Genomic DNA, 20,093 nt, shown 5'->3' with positions numbered 1-20,093 from the left:
TTACCAGTTTACTGTAGGACATTGTTATGTATTTTATGCAAGTCTCATTGTAATCACAAAGGAAAAACCTATAGTAGATACACAAAAGATTATAATAAAGAAGCCAAAGTATAAAGCTATAAAAGGGGATCCCTGCGTGGCTCAGCGGTTTATCGCCTGCTAAACCTGGAGTCCCGGGATCGAGTCCCATGTCGGGCTCCTGGCATGGAGCCTGCTTCTCCCTCCTCCTGTCTCTCTCTCTCTCTCTCTCTCTCTCTGTCATAAATAAATAAATAAGTCTTTAAAAAATATTTTAAAAAAAGCTATAAAAGTCATCAAATCATAAAACAAGATAGCAACATAAGCATGAAACAATAAATATACAACACAGAAAAAAGTTAACAAAATGGCAAGAGTATGTCCTTACTTATCAATAATTACTATAAATGTAAATGGATTAAATTCTTCAATCAAAAGACATAGAATGGCTGAATGTATAAAAACACAAGGTCTAACTATATGTTGTCTGTAAAGGATTTTATCTTTAATGTCACACAAAAACAGAATGAAGGGATAGAAAATCATATTTCAAGCAAACAGTAACCAAAAGAAGGCAGGAATAGCTTGTTTAAACCAGACAAAATAAATTTTAAGCTAAAAATGGTCAAGAGGGACAAATATAATTTTATATAATGAGAGGTCAATTCATCAAGACAAGGTCACAATTGCAAATATTTATGCACCACATCAGAATACCTAAATACATAAAGCAAATATTAACAGAACTAAAAAGAGAAAGAAACAGCAATATAATTATAGTTGGGGACTTTAATAACCCACTCTCAAAATGAATAGGTCACCCATTCAGATACTCAATAAGGAAACAGCAGCTTTCAACAATGCTATAGACCAAACAAACCTAACAGACATATACAAAACATACCATGTAGCAACAGCAGCATATGTAATTCTCAAGTGCATATGGAACATTTTCTAGGATAGATCCTATGTTAGGTCACAAAATGAGTCTTAGCAAATTTAAGAAGACTGAAATCCTTCCAACTATCTTTTCCAACCACAATGGTATGAAACTAGAAATCAATAACTCAAGGAAAGCTAGAAAATTCACATACACATGGAAATTAAACCACAGACTCCTGAATGGATCAAAGAAGAAATCAAAAGGGAAATTAAAGAGATACCTTGAGATGAATGAAAATGGAAACACAACAATCCCAAACTGTGAGATACAACAAAAGCAGTTGTAAGAGGGAAGTTTATAGTGAAAAATGCATACATCAAGAAAAAAAACCTCAAATAAACAGCCTAACTTTACACTTAAAGAGACTAGAGAAAGAACAGACTAAGCTTAAAATTAGCAGAAGGAGGGCAGCCCGGGTGGCTCAGCGGTTTAGCACTGCCTTCAGCCCAGGGCATGATCCTGGAGACCCAGGATCAAGTCCCACATCAGGCTCCCTGCATGGAGTCTGCTTCTCCCTCTGCCTGTGTCTTTGCCTCTCTCTCTCTCTCTCTCTCTCTCTCTCTCTCTGTCTCTCATAAATAAATAAAATATTTTTTAAAAATTAGCAGAAGGAAATAAATAATAAAGATTAGAATAGAAATAAACAAAATAGAGAACAGGAAAACAATAGAAAAGATTGACAAAACCAAGGGTTGTTTCTTGAAAAACTAAATTGACAAATCTTTAGCTAGACTAACCAAGAAAAAAAGAGAGAGGGCCTAAATAAATAAAATTATAAATTAAAGAGGAGACATTACACCTGACACCACAGAAATAAAAAGGATCATAAGAGACTACTATAAACAATTACATGCCAACATATTGCACAACCCAGAAGAAACAGATAAATTTCTAGAAACATATAACCTGAATCATGAAGAAGAATAAGACTGAATCATGAAGAAGCAGATAATCTGAACAACCCAATAATGACAAAGGACTGAATTAGTAATCAAAAACCTCCCAACAATGAAAAGCTCAGGACCAGATGGTTTCACTGCTGAATCTTACCAAACATTTAAAGAAGAATTAACAGAATGCCTGGGTGGCTCAGTGGTTGAGTGTCTGCCTTTGGCTCAGGGCGTGATCCTGGGGTCCTGGGATCGAGTCCCATGTCAGGCTCCCTGCATGGAGCCTGCTTCTCCCTCTGCCTGTGTCTCTGCCTCTCATGAATAAATAAATAAAATCTTTTTTAAAAAGAAGAAGAATTAACATCAATTCTTCTCAAACTCTCCCAAAAAAATCAGAGAGGAGGGAACACTCCCAAACTCAGTTGGAGAGGCCAGCGTTACCCTGATAAGGATACCACAGGAAAAGAAAAAGATAGGCCAATATCCCTGACAAATATAGACACAAAAATTCTCAACAAAATCCAAAGTGGAACTCAACACCACATTAAAAGGATCATACACTATGATTAAGTGAGATTTATCCCTCCTCTGCAATAATGGTTCAACATACCCAAATCAATAATGCAATACACCACATTAATAGAATGAAAGATAAAAATCATGTGATCATCTCAATAGATGTAGAAAAGGCATCTGACAAAACACAACATTTTTTTTTTGTAAATAAAAACTCTTAACAAATTGAGTATGGAAGGAACATATCTCAACATTTAAAAAAAGCCATATATGACAAGTCCACGGCCAACATCATACTCATGCTGAAAGGCTGAAAACTTTTGCTCTAAGAAGTAGGTGACAACAGGTACATGAAAAGGTGTCAACATCACAAATTGCCAGGGAAGTGCAAGTGAAACCCTCAATGAGGTATTACCGCACACCTGTTAAATTGGCTGTTAAAAATAAGAGAGAGGGCAGCCCGGGTGGCTCAGTGGTTTAGTGCCGCCTTCAGCCCAGGGCATGATCCTGGAGACTCAGGATCGAGTCCCACGTCGGGCTCCCTGCATGGAGCCTGCTTCTCCCTCTGCCTGTGTCTCCGCCTCTCTCTCTCTCTTTCTCTCTCTCTCTCTCTCTCTGTGTGTGTGTGTGTCTCACATGAATAAATAAATAAAATATTTTTTAAAAATTAAAAAATAAAAAAAAATAAGAGAGATAACAAGCATTGGCAAGGATGTGGAGAAACAGCAACCCAGGTGCCCTGTTGGTGGAAATGTGAATCCTGTATGGAAAACAACATGGAGGTTTCTCAAAAAATTAAAAGGTGAACTACTATGATCCAGCAATTGCACCACTAGGTATACATCCAAAGGAAATGAAGTCACTATCTTAAAGAGTTAGCTACACCCCCATATATATGCACAGCGGCACTATATACAATAGCCAAGATATGGAAACAACCTAAGTGTCCATCGATGGATCAATGGACAAATATGGTATATATAAGAAAATATTATTCGACCATAAAAAGGAAGGAAATCCTGCCATTTGCAGCAACATAAAAGGGCCTTGCAGGCATTCTGCTGAGAAAGACAAAGAAAGACAAGTACTGTATGACCTCACTTATATGTGTGATCTTAAAAAAAAATAAACCCATCAAAAGTGAGAATAGATTGGTGGTTTGAAGAGGGAGGGGGTAGAGGGTGAGGGAAAATGTGAAGGTAGTCAAAGGGTACTAACTTCTGGTCATAGATAAATTCTGGGGATGTAATATACAGCATGGATACTACCATGAATAGCACTGCATTGTATATTTGAAAGTTGCTAAGAAAGCAGATCTTAAAAGTTCTCATCATGGGGGAAAAAATTGTAACTATGTGAAGTGTTAGATGTCAACCAAATTTATTGTGGGGCTCCTTTTACAACATATACAAATATGAACCATTATGTTGTACACCTTAAACTTACACAATGTCATATGTCAATTATATATTTTAAAAAACTGGAAAAAAATGTTCAAAATTCTTTAGCCATCATCAACTACATCATAAAAGGTATGTTCCACTGGTCTATTATGGTTCAAGTCAACTACGGTGGCTGAAATCCAAGGACACTGGCCTCTGGCCTACACTATGGCTCTGGGACCCGAGATTCAGGTCAGCAGGGCCTCATCTCCATGTGAACTTTTTTTTTTTTTTTTGAGGTGAGGGAGAGGGAGAGAGAGAGAATCTTAAGCAGGCTCCATACCCAGCCACACAGCCCGTGGTGGGGCTCGATCTCACAACCTGGAGCTAGAGACCTGAGCTGAAATCAAGAGCCAGAGGCTTAACAGACTGAGCCACCCCGGCGCCCCTCTGTGTGAACATTTTAAACCTTCAATGTCTTTACCGCTTCTCTGACTTTGCATATATTCTTCCTGTTATATAAACACTATTTGCCTATTCAATGTCTCCACTCGCATATATAATAGTCAAGTCAAAACTAACACATCTGAGGCCAAACTCCTGAAATTCCCCTCCTAACGTGCCCTGCCCACAACATTCCCCCAGTCAGTTAAAGGCAGATCTTAGCCCCAGTGCTCAAGTGAAAAAACCTGGAATCACTCTTTATCTCAAACTCCAAATCCAGTTCATCAATGGATTTTGTCAGCTGTCTTCAAAATACACTCAAAGTCCTGGGTGGCTCAGTGGTTAAGCATCTGCCTTTGGCTCAGGGCGTAATCCCGGGGTCCTGGGTTCAAGTCCCACATCAGGCTCCCCTCAGGGATCCTGCTTCTCCCTATGTCTCTCCTTCTCTCTGTGTGTCTATCATGAATAATAGTAATAATAAAAGCCCCAATCAGATTTCTGCCCAGACTCCTCAGGGTTATTCTCAGTGCAGCTTGATTGGATTTGTGATCAATTAAGTCAGATCATAACCCTTCCACTGGTCAAACTCTGCAGGGGCTCCCTGTCTTCACCAGAGTAAAATCTATTTATGTTGAAGTCTTTTTTTTTTTTTAAATAGATCCCATGGGTATTGGAAACCATGTTGAAGTCTTAGATTTATCTGTTTATTATACTGTTGTTGTGTTTAGTACCCTGCTGTGGTTTTGGGGAGGCGCTGGTCATTGCCTGTGGTAAATAATAGTGGTAGAAATAGGACTGACTGGGTACACAAGAATGATAAACAGGAAAGGGGGGAGAAAGTATGCAGTCAAATCTGACAAAAATGTTTCATTGCAATAATTCTCCCACTTTTTCACTTAGAGAGGCCTCCCTTCTCCAGAGATGTGATGAATATTCAGTTGAGATTTTCATTTGCTTCTGTCTTATAGGGTGAACACTTTTTTGTCCTCTGCCACCATCTCTAAAATGAGAAGATCTCATGAACCCTTTGCTTCCATTGAGCCAAAAAGGCTTTAGAGAAAAGGGGTGGAGCAGGAATGGGGGATGTCATTTCCCTTTTAGATGCCAGCCAACCTCTGCACGCTAAAATAAGTCTATATAATACTGACTACCAACATATTTATTCTTTACATGTATACAGAATCAGGAAAATACAATTAATGGATATTTGTTAATCGATAATTATCTTCTTTAAGCTAGAGTTAAGATAAACAATCTCTAACTATCGATGACTTTTAGAATGATATCCAACAAAAATTTATCAGTTCATTCTGAACACCTCCAGTAACTGGTCAATAGAAAGAGAAATAGAAACTGGCCTATTTTTTTTTACCACTTTTAGAAGTCTCAAAGACAGACTTTTATTTTAGCAGACCCTCCAAAATATATAAAAAATTCCCTTTTCAACGTTCTTAAATTACAAACTCATCCACTATCAGAGAGACAAATTTAAGAGAAAATTGACCATGCTGTTTACATTAAGAATGGAAATAATTGCACTTATTTACTTTTAAAAAATGTAACTGGAGGGGGGAAACATTTTTGAACAACAACATGCTAAGCAGCATCTCATTATTCAATTATGATGATATCCTTATAAATCAGAAAGCTCTTTAACAGGCTGAAAGATAAGGTATTTCCCACACAAATAAGAATTTTAAAATAGATATTCAAACAAAGCTTCTTTAGTCATCTCAACACCAGTTGGGGACACATGGCTTAATTTTACATATAAGCTGAGTTGGGGGGTATGACTAGTTGTATCTTGCTTCATATTAGGTTTTTTAATACTTTGGGAAAAGGGGAGTTTTTACATCTCTTTAGGCAACTGGCTACATGGAGGGAAAACAGTGTCCAAATGTGAGCTTGCTGGGTGCCCTTCTCAGAAGGAAGGGAGCAACCAAAATCGGCCTCAACCCTAAAGGAAGATCCAAACTGGGGTCGTCAGTCACTCTTGTTTTTATCCAGACATTGCTTATCCAAAAACAAGCTCAAGGCCAAGACTGGATCCAAAAGTCTTCTCAATTCAAACAAAATCTTTTTGATCAATTTTTATCTTTCAGTGTGAGCCATCAACCTAGAGACAGAAGCTTGAAAGATCTTGTACAAAGTAGAGTTTCTTTGCCTTTATGCTAGATTTTCCTCTCTTAAATACTCATACCCTATATTCCAGGTTTCAGTGAACAAGAACATTTGTGCCACAATTTGAGGAACCCTGATCAGATCCCCCTCTGTCCTTGCCTTGTCTATTATGGACCTGCCATATGCACTTTTCTCCATCTGTATCTGTCAAATGCAAGTCACCTCCCAACGTGTTCCCAGCTTGATGGCACACTGGCCCAGGGCACCCAATGACAGCTGGACCTGCATCCCTTCTGTGGGTTAGCATCACTCAGTGCCTACTCTGAACAGTTCAGATGACCCCATCTTATCTACTGGTTGGTCTACTCCATTGCTCAGTGAAGCCAGCCAGAAATCCCATGCCTGGGAAGGCCTTGGTGCCCTTTCCAAGCCCAGAGTTTCCCATGCTCTGTGACCTCCAGATTGAGGATAAAGATGTTAAACCAAGGTGACTCTCCTGACATCAGTAAGGCTCTAGATTGTTCACCTCTATCCTTACGATTTTTTAGCTAGCTTTCTATACATGCCAAGACATCATCCCTCACTCCCATTGGAATGAAATTTTTAAAAACATCATCTACATGAAGTCTTCCCAATGACTCCCTCTTGAGCCCTGCAGCTGCTTGTAATATGTAGGAACATCCACTCCATCTGATTCTTTCCTTCCCTCCCTCTCTCAACCCCCCTCCCGGTTTTTCTTCAATGCTTTTTAATGTGCTAGGAATAATTGCATGCCTTATTTCGTTAATTCTTAACTTAGAAAATCTTAACCTTATGTCATATTGGTTTCAATTTCTTTGCCTTTTGTTTTTGTTGTGTAAGAAATAAAACATTACCACTAGAGGCAAAGTCCGCATTTTCTTCTTCCATCCCAACCTCTATTTCTCCCCTTAGCGATAACTGAAAGTTGGTGTGGATCCTTTATTTCTTTTTTTTAGTGGGCTCCACACCTAGGGAGGCTTGAACTCACAGCCCTGAGATCGTGAACTGAGCTGAAATCAAGAGTCAGACACTTAGCTAACTGAGCCACCCAGGCATGCCGGTGTGTGTCTTTTCTTTTCACATTGTCCTCTTTATAACTTCTGTATATATTTTTAAGGAATTTATAGTACTATTTTTCTTACTTTTAAACCTTGCATTTTGTCATATTGTACACATTGCCATTCAACATGTTCTTCATCAATACATTCTCAAAATTTATCCATATTGATACACATAGATATAGTTCAATAACTTTAACTGTTTTATATTAATCTAGTATATAAAATATCTCAGTTTTAAACCCATTTTAAACACATACAACACAGGTTATTTCCCATTTTTTACCACTGCTAATGGTGCACAATAAAGACCCTGATAATAAAGACCCTTATGCAGTGTTCAATACCTCAAGGGTTTATAACTAGGTTTAGGATGGCTGAGTCAAAAAGAGTATTATTCAATTTTCAATAGATTTTGCTATATGAAGTACAATGGGCTGTTCTCATTTGTACTCTGGCTTTCAGGGTGACTTCTTATCTCTCCAATAGGTTTCAAACACTTATCAGATTTTTTAAATATATATACAATGATGGATGTGAAGCATTTCACATCCCTGAGTTCCCTGATTACTGGTGAGTTAAGCATCTTTTCCCATGTATACTGGTCACTAAAGCATCCTCTTTGGATCATTGTATCTTTTTCCATTTTTTTCCTTTTGGGCTTTTAAAAAATTTATTCTGGATATAAGTCTTTGGCTCATTATGAAGGTTTAAAAATAATTTCTGAAATGGCCTTGAATTTTAACCTTAGTTTTGATGACTTTTGTTCTTACAAACTTTATTTTTTATTTTGGTCTGATTTATAAATTATTTCCTTTAGATATGCTTTCTGGGTACTTCTGTCTTAAGAATATTAAGATAGCATCCTCTATTTCCTACCAAAAATCTTCAAGTTGTATTTTCCTTATTTTGGTCTTTAGTTCATGTAAAATATACTACTATATATAAAGTAAAGTAGAGGTTCACTTTTCTTCAAGACAAGTCATTCTGAAGGAAAAGAACTAAGCAAAACACTTCCATTTCACGTAATTGTGGACTAATTCCTACTAAACCTATCACAAAGGACAATTAGAGAATCTAGAAAAATAAAATAAAATCTACTTGAAAGCACCAAAGAGGGGCACTTCAGCTCAGTGGTTGAACATCTGTCTTCGGCTCAGGTTGTGATCCCTGGGTCTTGCTTGGGATCAAGTCCTGTACCAGGCTTCCCTCAGGGAGCCTGCTTCTCCCTCTGCCTGGGTCTCTGCCAGTCTCTTTGTGTCTCTCATGAATAAATAAATAAAATCTTTAAAAAAGAAAGAAGAAAGAAAGCACCAGAGAGTTCCACCATGATAATAAAGAATTGCCAGGATAGGATCTGGGAAAGGATGAGGACCCTGGAAGTAGAGCACAGCATCTGGGGTCACTTTCCTCCAGGAGATATTTGTCAATTCTGAGGTGGAAAACTGAGAATGCAAGAGGTGAAGCTATAAAGTTGATAGACTTGAGAGTGAGCGGGATGTTCAGTGTTCAGACCTGGCAAGTAAATAAAAGATGAGTAAGGCCCCATCCATTTGGCTTGAGACCACAAAATCCATATCCTGGGCATAAGTATGAGCCATAGGTAGACCCTGGTAAGGACTTCTATTTAGCTACAAATCCTCTTAAGCTGTGAAATTTTACTAAAGTAATCCTGAATGGGTAGTGTCTTCATTTGTCTGACACAAGTAAGAACAAATCTATTCTAGACTAAATTAATATGATCTTAGGTCTCAAAACTTTCTATAAGAATATTGAACATACAATGTCTGAAACACAATAAAAATAACCAGGCCATAAGAAAACAAGACAATATGAAATTTAACAGAAATAATAGTCAGTGGAAACAGAGAAATTCCAGATACTGAAGCTGTCAAACACAAATATTAAAATGCTCAAGCAGGTGAAAGATAAGATTTGAAAATTTCAGCAGGGATCTAGAAACAAAAAGAAAAAGGAAATCCAAGAATTGAAAAATAAAATAACATGAGTTAAGAACTCAGTGGATGGATTATTCAGCAATCTGTGCAGATAAAGAAAGAATTAATGAATGAGAAGATAAAGCAGAAGAAAATATTTAAATGTAAGCATGGAGAGATAATTGTTTGGAAAATTTTGAAGAGAAGATAAGAAATGCAGAAGACACAGAAAGAAGACCTAACACACCAGTAATTGAAGTCCAAGAAGACAGAATGATAACAATGACGAAGAATTCTTCCCAAAAAATTTTAAAACATCAACCCATCAACTCAAGAAAACTTAAGAACAATGAGCATAAGTATGAAGAAATCCATACCTAAACCAATCATAATAAAACTACTAAACCAAAGACAAAGAAAAAAATGTTAAACTAGCCAAAGAAAAAAGATAGATTGCTTTTAAACAAGCAAAAGTTAGTCTAATAGATGACTTCTCATCAAAAACAATGAACCCAAAAGACAGTGAAATACTATCTTTAAAATGCTAAAAGGGAAGGACTATGAGGCTAGAAGCCTATTTTCAGCAAATTGGTCTTCAAAAACAAAGGTGAAATAGAACATTTTCATACAAACAAAAAGAATTTAATTTCAGTAGAGTTACACTAAAGGAAATATTAAAGAATATTTTTCAGACAGTAGGAAAAATAGCCCCAAATGGTAGTCTGAAGGTGAAGAAAGGAAGAAAGAGCAATATATATGTGCTAAATCAAAATGTATATTGGCTGTCTTAAACATAATAATACTATATTGTAGGGATTGCATTTTATATAAAGAATCAAAATATTAGGCAACAGTGGCATGTAAGCCAGTAAAAAGGTAAAAAGAGTTAAAGAATTCTATGATTCTTATATTTTTCTGGGATGAGATAAAGGTATTATTAAATTAGAATTATATAAGTCAAGTATACATATTGTAAGTAAACATGTATACGTATATTGTAAACAGTTAAGGATAAGCACCTTAAAATTGTTTAAAAGAATGTATAACATTTAGGCTAACTGAAGAGGAAATGGAATCATAGAAAACATTTGATTAATCCCAAAGAAAGCCCAAAATGGGAGAAGAGGAATATAGACCATGAAGGACAAAGAGAAAGTATTGGGTAAGGTGGCAGACTTAAGCCCTGATATATCAGTAATGGAAATAATAATATAAACAGATTAAATGTTTCCAAATTTAAAAGACAAAGACTAATTAAAATGACAAAGAGGCATTGAATCTTTTTTAAATCTACTGTATGTTGTTTATGAGAATTATATATAAAACGTAAAGATACAAGAAAGTTGAAAATAAAGGATGGAAAAAAGATATACCCCTCATACACTAACCAAAAGAAAGCTGTATGGCTATGTTAATATTAGTAGATTAACAAAGGATACATTAAGGCAAAAATCATTACCATAGATAAATATGAAAAATTCATGATGATACACACTTCAATTAATGGGGCAGAAGAAATCATTCTAAATTTGCATGAAACTAATAATAGGCTCAGAATATATAAGAATTTGAAGGGACTCTGAAGGGAAATAGACAAAATGACAATCATGGTAGATTTTAACACACTTCTCAGTGTCAGGCAGACAAAAAATAATCAGTGAATGTATAGATTTGAGCCACACAATAAAATTTCGGCATAATGAAAGGGTACAGAACACTGCATTTGACTCAAGAATGCACTTAAAGCAAGTTTCAACTGTTATCACTAGATGTCTGAAATCACAGAAGATGTTTTGTCATCATAATGTAATCAGACTAAAAAGTAATAAGAATAAAATGACTAGTGGAGCCCCTGAGTGGCTCAGTCAGGTAAGCATCTACTTGCAGCTCAGGTCATGATCTCAGGATCCTGGGATGCCTGCTTAGTGGGGAGCATGCTTCCTCTCCCTCTCCCTCTGCCGCTCTCCTTGTTTGTGCTCTCTTGCTCTGTCAAACAAATAAATAAATCTTTAAAAAAAAAAAAAGAGAATAAAACAACTAGAAAATTCCTATATGTTTGAAAATTAATGACCTATGAGTCATAGAAAGAATTACAATGTAAATTAGAGAATATGTTGATTAATGAATGAAAATACTATACACCAAGTAATTAGGTAAACTAAAACCATGTTTAGAGGAAAAATTTGCATATATTAAAGGGGAAAAAAAGCCTTAGAAACCAATGAACTAAGCACCCACCCAAAGAAGTTAGAAAAAATTAAACCAAAGGAAAGTAGAAAGAAAGAATTGACGAGTAGAAATTAGTGATATATAGAACCATAATGCAGTAAAGAAAATCAACAAAGGCCAAAGTTATTCTTTGAAAAGGCTAATAAAATGGATAAACTCCTAACAAGATAAAAAGGAAGAAGATTACAAATAAGTGCTTACAAGAATGAACAAAGGGATGTGACCATAGATCTTAATAAATATGTATAGAGAGAATATTAGTATGCATAAATGGTTAAGTTTCTAAAAATGTGGGGATTTTTCCTGTTATCCTGTCAAAAACTCATATTTAGCTTCATTGTAATGTTGACAGAAAACAGACTCTATATGAAATCAATTCATTGAAATTTATGGCTCAGTATATGGTCAATTTTTAAAAGTATTCTAAATATGCTTGAAAAGAACATTTATTCTGCAGCTGTTGAGTGTAGGGTTTTATAAGAAAATTAGGTCAAGTGTGTCAACAGTCCTATTGTTATATCTTTCTTGGTTTTGTCTGTTTGTTCTTAGTAGATACTAAGAGATATCCTAAAATCTCTCACTGTAGATTAGGATTTAATATTTCTATTTGTAGTTTTGTTAATTTTTGCTTTATAGCATTTGAAGCCCAATTTCATGTTCATCTTGGTTGACAAGTTAATCTTCAGTTCAGTTGTCACCCCGTTGAAAGTAATCTTTATTTTTTTTCTATCGCTGTTTTTTTTGTCTTTAGTTATCAACAGTTTTTAACACATATATTAACAAAAAAATTTTTTAAAGATCTTATTTATTTATTCATTCATGAGAGACAGAGAGAGAGAGAGAGAGAGAGAGAGAGACGCAGACATAGGCAGAGGGAGAAGCAGGCTCCTGACGTGGGACTCAGTCCCGGGTCTCCAGATCAGGCCCTGGGCCGAAGGTGGCACTAAACTGCTGAGCCACCTGGGCTGTCCTATATTACCAAAATTTATAACATATATTCATATGTATTTGAGGGTATGGTTTTCTTTGTATTTACCCTACTCGAAGCTCACAGTCTTCATGAATCTATGCCCAGACGTCTTTTTTCTATTTTTTTAATAAAATAAATTTTTTTTAGGGATCCCTGGGTGGAGCAGCGGTTTGGCGCCTGCCTTTGGCCCAGGGCGCGATCCTGGAGACCCGGGATCGAATCCCACGTCGGGCTCCCGGTGCATGGAGCCTGCTTCTCCCTCTGCCTGTGTCTCTGCCTCTCTGTCTCTCTCTGTGACTATCATAAAAAAAAAAAAAAAAATTTTTTTAAAGATTTATTTAGTTATTTGAGAAAGCATGCATATGTGTGGGGGAGGGGGAGAGGGAGAGACAGAAACTTAAGCAGGCTCCCCTCTGAGTGCACAGCCCAACACAAGGCTTGATCTCATGACCCTGAGATCAACACCTGAGTGAAACCAAGAGTCAGATGCCCAGGCATGCCTGGCTTGATGTCTTTTCAACAAATATTTAACTATTATTATCTCTTCGAGTGTTATTTCTGTCACATTCTCTCTCTCCTCTCTTTGGAATCTAATTACATATATGTTGGACTTTCTCGCTGTATCTCATTATACCTCTCACCCTTTCTTCTGCATTTCCCCTTCTTCCTGTAGTTCATTGTTGCCATTCTCTTCTGGTTTGCTTTCCAGCATCTTACTAATGTTGCTAGATGCAACATTAGCATCATCTGGGGACTTGTTTGAAATGCAAAATCTCAGCCCCAACAAGGTCTACTGAACCACTGATAAAGGGGTATTGAAATTTCCAGCCATAATTGTCAGTTTGTCTATTTCTTCTTGCAGTTCTATCTTCTTGCAGTTTTTGCTTCATATACTTTGAATCTTTGTTATTGAGTGAATTAACCTTTGTTATTGAGTGAATGACCTGAGAATAGTTATTTCTTCTTGTTTAAATGACAATTTTATCATTATGAAATGATAATCCCTGTTATTATTTTTTATATGAAATCTATTTTGCCTGGTATTAATATGGCCACTCCAACTTCCCTTCAATTAGTGTTAGCATGGCGTGTCTTTTTTCATTCTTTTACTTTTAACTCATTTGGGTCCTTATATTTGAAGTATGTTTCTAGTAAACAGCATTTGGTTGAATCTTGCATTTTTATCCATTATGAGACTTTCTGCCTTTTCTTTGAGGTGTTTAGACCATTTACATTTAATGTGATTACTGATATGGTTAGATTTAAATCTATCATCTTGCTACTTGTTTTCTATTTTTTCTTACTATTATTTGTTCCCCTTTTCTTCTTTTTCTGTCTTCCTTTGAATTAATCAAAGATCTTTTATGATTTTATTTTATCTCCTTTGTGAGCTGATTAAACATAACTCTTGTTTTGGTTAGTGCTTGGTCTAGAGTTTACAATACATATTTAACTTAGCACAATCTGCCTTCAAATGATATTTTACCACCTTGTGGTAAAATATTATCTTATATTTTATTTATAAAATTTATTTATATTTAAGATAAATAAATATCTTATACTATATATAAGAACCTTACAGTAGTATACTTCCATTTCTCCTGTCAAGATCTTTAGGAAATTGTTGCCATACATTTCATATAAGTTTATATTACTCTATAATCTTTGCCTGTCTGATCCTGCTACATATTGTTTCTGCTGGTTCTCCTTATGATGCCTTTTCTTGTTGTTATTTATTTTGTATATGTTTTTATTTGTTAAATTTTATTGTGTGTTCATATTTTTTAGAACTTCACCACGGTATGGATGTCTAGGTGGCTCAGTTGGTTAAAGCATCAACTCTTGATCTCAGCTCAGGTCTGATCTCAGGGTTGTGATTTCATGACCCCACATTGGGCTCTGTGATGGGTGTGGAGCCTACTTAAAAAACAAAACAAAACAAAACAAAAAACAAAACAAAACCCAAAACAAACAAACAAAAAAGCTTCACCTAGGTAAATTCTTTAAGCTTATAAGGAAGGTAGGTTTCTCCAGAGAGAGGATTTTCACTAGTTTCTGTCTATTGTCCTCAAGCACTACCAGAATGGGAACATTTTTTGCTTTTTCTTTTTAAGATTTTATTTATTTTGAGAGAGAGAAAGAGAAAGAAAGAGAACATGTGGTAGGGGAAGGGCAGAGAAAGAGGAAGAGGGGGAGAAGTAGCCCCCCCCCAATGGAGTACAGAGCGCCATGTGGGGCTCAATCTCATGACCCTGAGAGCATGACCTGAGCTGAAATCACGAGTTAGATGCTTGGGGTGCCTGGGTGGCTCAGTTGGTTAAGCATTGGACTTTTGGTTTCAGCTCAGGTCATGCTTTCAGGGTCCTGAGATTAAGCCCCATGTCTGGCTCCCCACTCAGCAGAGAGTCAGCTTGTCTCCCTCTGTCTCTGCCCCAGCCCTTCCCCCTAAAAGTTGGATGTTCAACCAACTGAGCCACCCTGGTGCCCCCTAAAATGGAAACATTTTTTTTTTAAATGGAAACATTTTATATGAAAACTTCAGATTGAGATTTTGTTCAGAAAGTCTAGATGTATGAATTTTGGGTACAAACTTGTATGAGGATTTGTTTGTGATTACATTCAAGAGGGACTGGTTCTCGTCCTATCTTAGCACTTTATTTCCAGATTGGTAATTTTCCATGAAATTCCCTGAGGGTGGCAGGGTGGGCTTCTTTCTAGTTTGTTCTTGCTTTAAGGGTATAATCTCTGGCATCTCAGTTATATGATCGAAGTCTCCTATTAGACTCCCTATTTTGGATAGGCCTCAAGCTATGTCCTGCACTCCACAGCCAAAAAGGAAATAAAAATCAAACTTCATGTTCATCTTCTTTAGCAAATGCCCTGAAGGCAAAGAAGAAACAGCTATGCTTCTCTTTCTGAGCAACTCTCTTTACCTGGTTTTTGGTGTGAGTGCTTCTTACTTTCTTGCCAGCTCATTGATTCATTTAATAATTTATTTAAAAGTTGCTTTCATCTGGCATTTTTAGTTGCTTTCCATAGGAAGGTTGGCCAGGGTATCTCATCCATTGCACTGTCAATAATGGACATCCTCTAGAGTGATGTTTCTAAAACACCAACTAGGTCATTTTGCTTTACTCTCTAAACATCTTCAATGGTTTCAGTGCTTTCACAATAACATGGAAACTCCTTTGTTTGATACCCAAAGATTTTCTGATCTTTGCTCCTGCTCATCTCTCTGGTCTTATTGCCTATACAGCATTCTCACATCTCTCTGACCTATGTGTGTCATTTTTTCTCTCAGCGTAGGCACTGCTTTTCCAGGAAGCCACCCACAACTCAGTCTGGGTACATGCTCTCTTGAGCTGTTCACAAACACTACACTGCTTACCCTAACTGCAATGTAAACCATCTGTTGCTAGATTAATCCCTACAGGATATACTTTTCCAGCATAGGCTGTAGCTGATAACAGGTATTCATTTCTTAAGTGAATGAATAAGCAAACCATTATCAATATGGTTCAGAGGTTACTGAGTGTTAGAATGGACTAAGATTTCATAAAGGATAGGGGATATGAGTCAGAATACTTCATAAAATTTAAATGTAACCTGATACTAATTTTCCAAAAAGTTCAAAGTCTTAAAAATTTTTCACAAGTCATATGTTCTGAACCTTTTCTGCAGAAAAACCTCAGGCAGTTAAATTAAAGAAGCATTGTCTTCACAGGTTTGCATCTTCCTAACAAAATTCTGAGCAGTACAGGATGTCCATTTCTTGCTTAGAATTAGAAAAATAACACAAAGCAGGTCAGCTCTCCATGAGCAGAGCGAAATGAAGGATTGCTGTTTGGGGGATGGGGTGCAATTAGGGAAGTAGGAGGAGATTTGGTCCTTTTTTATAAATATGATGATTGATTTGTACTAGAGTTGACCTGAATATCATCCAGTCAGTAGCATTAATTTTTACCAATACTGGCTATAGAGAACTGTCCTTACTTTTCCTCCTCCCTTCCAGAACTATCTACCAGCTGCATTTTCCTCCTCTGTGATAACAACAACAAAGTCCAATTTGAAATACAAACCCAAGAAGTGCAAAAATTCCAACTGAAACAAGAAATCATATGTGAAGACATTAATTTTCACTGTTATTGTTCCAGCTGTTACACTGTTAATTGATATAACCTATTTATTCATAAATAAATATATTCATAGCAAAAATATGGATAATCAAACCTGATATAACCGCCTGTCTAAAGATCTAAATTTCTTCAATCTTAGAAAATTCTTTTTTTTTTTTAATTTTTATTTATTTATGATAGTCACAGAGAGAGAGAGAGGCGCAGAGACACAGGCAGAGGGAGAAGCAGGCTCCATGCACCGGGAGCCCCATGTGGGATTCGATCCCGGGTCTCCAGGATCGCGCCCTGGGCCAAAGGCAGGCGCCAAACCGCTGCGCCACCCAGGGATCCCTGATCTTAGAAAATTCTTAAATGCAATTATTTGTCAGTGGGTGGAAAAGAATCTTTCTTAACTTATAGTACTTTCTGCAGCTTGGTGAAGGTAAAATTTCTTAATTTGGCAATTTAGTGTGGATTAGTATGTCTTCATGATCTATAGATGAAAGCTCAAAATTAAGTAAGGATGCATAATATCATTTAATTATTATGCTGCTACATTTATTTGGTGGCCACAAAAATGCCCCAAAAGAGCTCCATACATTTGATGGCATTTAAAATTTTGTATATTAAAGTTTATAGTTTGGGAGCACCTGGGTGGTACAGTCAGTTAAGTGTCTGACTCTTGGTTTCAGCTCAGGTTGTGGTCTTAGTCGTGAGATCAAGCCCTGCACTGGGCTCCATGCTCAGCACAGAGTCTGCTTGAGATTCTCTTTTCCCCTCCCTCTGCCCCTCTCACTTGTGTTCTCTCTCCCTCTCCCTCAAATAAATAAATAAATCTTGTTTAAAAAATAAAATAAAATTTATGGTTTCTATATTGCTACATACTAAAAAGCAAGAGCAAATAAAGCAACATCAATATCTAAGAAATGAACATGATAAAATGTTATGTTCAAAGCTAAATGATGCCGAATCACAGCTATCCACCCTGTAGGCCAATCTTCTAGAGACATATGGCAGTTTGACCCCAGCCAGTTGCAAAGGCTGTCTTGAAATAGGGGCTGCTTTAAAATGTACTTCTGCATCAAAAATAGGTGCCCACATCCCAACCAACACCTCATGTTATCTTAGGCTTGTCAGGGAACGCATAACCCATGAAGACCAAGATAAGACAACTGTTCCCCAGGGGGTATCCTAAGGCACTCAGAGAAGCTAGGCTCCCTGCTTCTGGAAAGGCCCATGCCAGGTTGTCCCTCTGCAGCCTGTAGCAATAAAACTTTACTATACCTGTGTTCTTAATGAAATATCAGCATAAGTCTTGTTTTCTCTCTTGTATATCTAGAAATGAAGGAGACCCACAACACAATACAGGCAACCAAACTTAACTTCTATTTTAGTATAATTGATCAGTTGATAATCTTCCTGAGTCATAGTTTCCTCAACTGTAAAACTGAAATCAGCTCTCTAGCCCCACACAGTTATTGTAAGGAACATTCATGAAAGAACCACACACCTCACAGTTCCCCTATCTATATGGCAGATCTTAGGGACAGGGACACTTGTGCTTGGCACATTTTTGGAAACTGATAAGTGTATGAAATAAATGTTAGGTAGATGTTCTAGTTATCTTTCCCTGGGGGAACAAATTACCCCAAACCTTAGGAACTTAAAAACAACAAAAATGTATTATATCATACAGGTTCTGAAAATCAGGAATCTGAGAGCAGATTAGCTGAGTGGTTTTAGCTCAGAGGCTTTTATGAGGTTGTAGTCAATCTGTTACATAGGGTTTCCATCATCACAAGATTAAATGAGGCTGGAGAATCCACTTTCAAGCTCACATGCTGTTGCTGGATCTGTTTCTCACTGGCTTTGGGCCAGGGGGCTTCAGTTCCTCTCTACATAGTGCTAACCTTAGGACTGCTTACAACATTGCAACTGGCTTTCCTCAGAGCAAACAAGGAAGAAAGCAAGAGAGAGCCCCCAAGATGGAACCCACATATCTTTTATGACCTAATCTTAGAAGTTACATGTCTCCCCTTCTGCCATATGTTATTGGTCACACAGACCAATCCTGGTATAATATAGGAGGAGACTACACGAGGTTATGAATAATCAGAAATGGGGCCCATTGGAGACCATCTTGGGGCTGGCCACCATATTAAATGAATGAATAAAGATGCCCTTTAGGATATTCCCATGACCTATTCATCAAGTTTCCATGAGGAAGGTTCCGCATAAACAACTTGTGACCTCTTATATCTCATGCTTTACTACTTGCCTCATCCAGGAATGGGGTATAATGGTGGGCAATAGCCACTGGTCCATATTTCTTAACTGTATCATCTATTTGAACTTATGAGTAAAAATACTCTCTTCCTTCTGAACTAGTTCATGGCAGAAATCCTGTTTGACTACAGACCTAAACATGCCTTCAGATGGACAGTTCCAAGGTTTAAATTGGTTACCGGAAGTCAGAGAAGCCACCTGGCTAGGATGTCTGACCATTCTCTTCAATATGTCATCACTGTAACAGAGATGATATTCAATCTCCATCCATGTGATTCTCACTTCTCTCCTTGGCTGGTTTTGAACTTAGACAAGGAACAAGAACATTCTTTATTATCATCCAGCAAAAAGGAATATCATATCAGAATGAAGCAATTTCATTTAATGCCAGTGGGATATTTTTTTAACTTTGTTTTTTAAGATTTTATTTATTTTCTTGTGTGTGTGTGAGAGAGAGAGAGCATGAGCAGGGGGAGGGGCAGAGGGAGAAGCAGACTACTTGCTGAGCAGGGAGCCCAACACAGGACTTGATCCCTTTGATCATGACCTAAGCTGAAGGCAGACATTTAACCAACTGAGCCACTCAGGTGTCCCCACCACAGGATATTTTATATAATCACAACTGAACAAGATCAATCTTCATTTTAGGAATTTTACTTGTTGATTCTCCTCAGTGAGATAGAGGAAAATTTTAATATGGTAATTAGATTATTTTTTTCCCTAGGAATTTAAATCCTTAATGTTCATGATCTTTGTAGGGGTATTTACTCCCTATAGAATGCTAAATCAGAAATTTAGCCATGGCACTGTAAATGCACTCAGAGTTTTAGTTATTTGCACTCAAACTGCAATGGAATAACCATGAGATCCTAAAGGATTGTAATTTTATAAGATTCAGTCACTTCTGTTTTTACATGCCACTGGACTCTGGCTAAGCCTACTGTGTGATATGACTCTTGAGTTCCTGTAAGATATTAATGTAATTCTTCAATTGTAAGATACACTTCCCCCACATTTTAATGTTTCTGGGATGAAGATGTCAAAAGAAACTTGCCAGCTCTTTCTTTTGTTACTATACGTGTGATGCATTCTAAAATTAGTGGTGTTTTAGAATCAAAGAAATGTAAATTTATGGCACCTGGGCTTATGGAAATCTTCCAGCT

The 20,093-nt window shown here is 36.9% G+C and overlaps 2 long non-coding RNA genes across 2 annotated transcripts in view; one reads left to right on the top strand and one right to left on the bottom strand.

The window, feature by feature from the left end:
* LOC111098296 overlaps window positions 1–20,093 on the bottom strand; it is a 56,138-nt gene that overhangs the window by 3,886 nt on the left and 32,159 nt on the right. The gene's annotated exons all lie outside the window — the stretch shown is intronic.
* LOC111098300 overlaps window positions 3,931–20,093 on the top strand; it is a 32,654-nt gene continuing 16,491 nt past the window's right edge. Inside the window, exon 1 of the long non-coding RNA XR_005354785.1 lies at window positions 3,931–4,001. This is a non-coding gene — a long non-coding RNA (uncharacterized LOC111098300). The remainder of the gene's footprint in view (window positions 4,002–20,093) is intronic.

Source organism: Canis lupus, chromosome 1 (genome assembly GCF_011100685.1).
Source record: "Canis lupus familiaris isolate Mischka breed German Shepherd chromosome 1, alternate assembly UU_Cfam_GSD_1.0, whole genome shotgun sequence".
Lineage (NCBI taxonomy): Eukaryota > Metazoa > Chordata > Mammalia > Carnivora > Canidae > Canis > Canis lupus.
The sequence above is the reverse complement of the archived record's forward strand: the minus strand, read 5'-3'. Positions and strand labels throughout refer to the sequence as shown.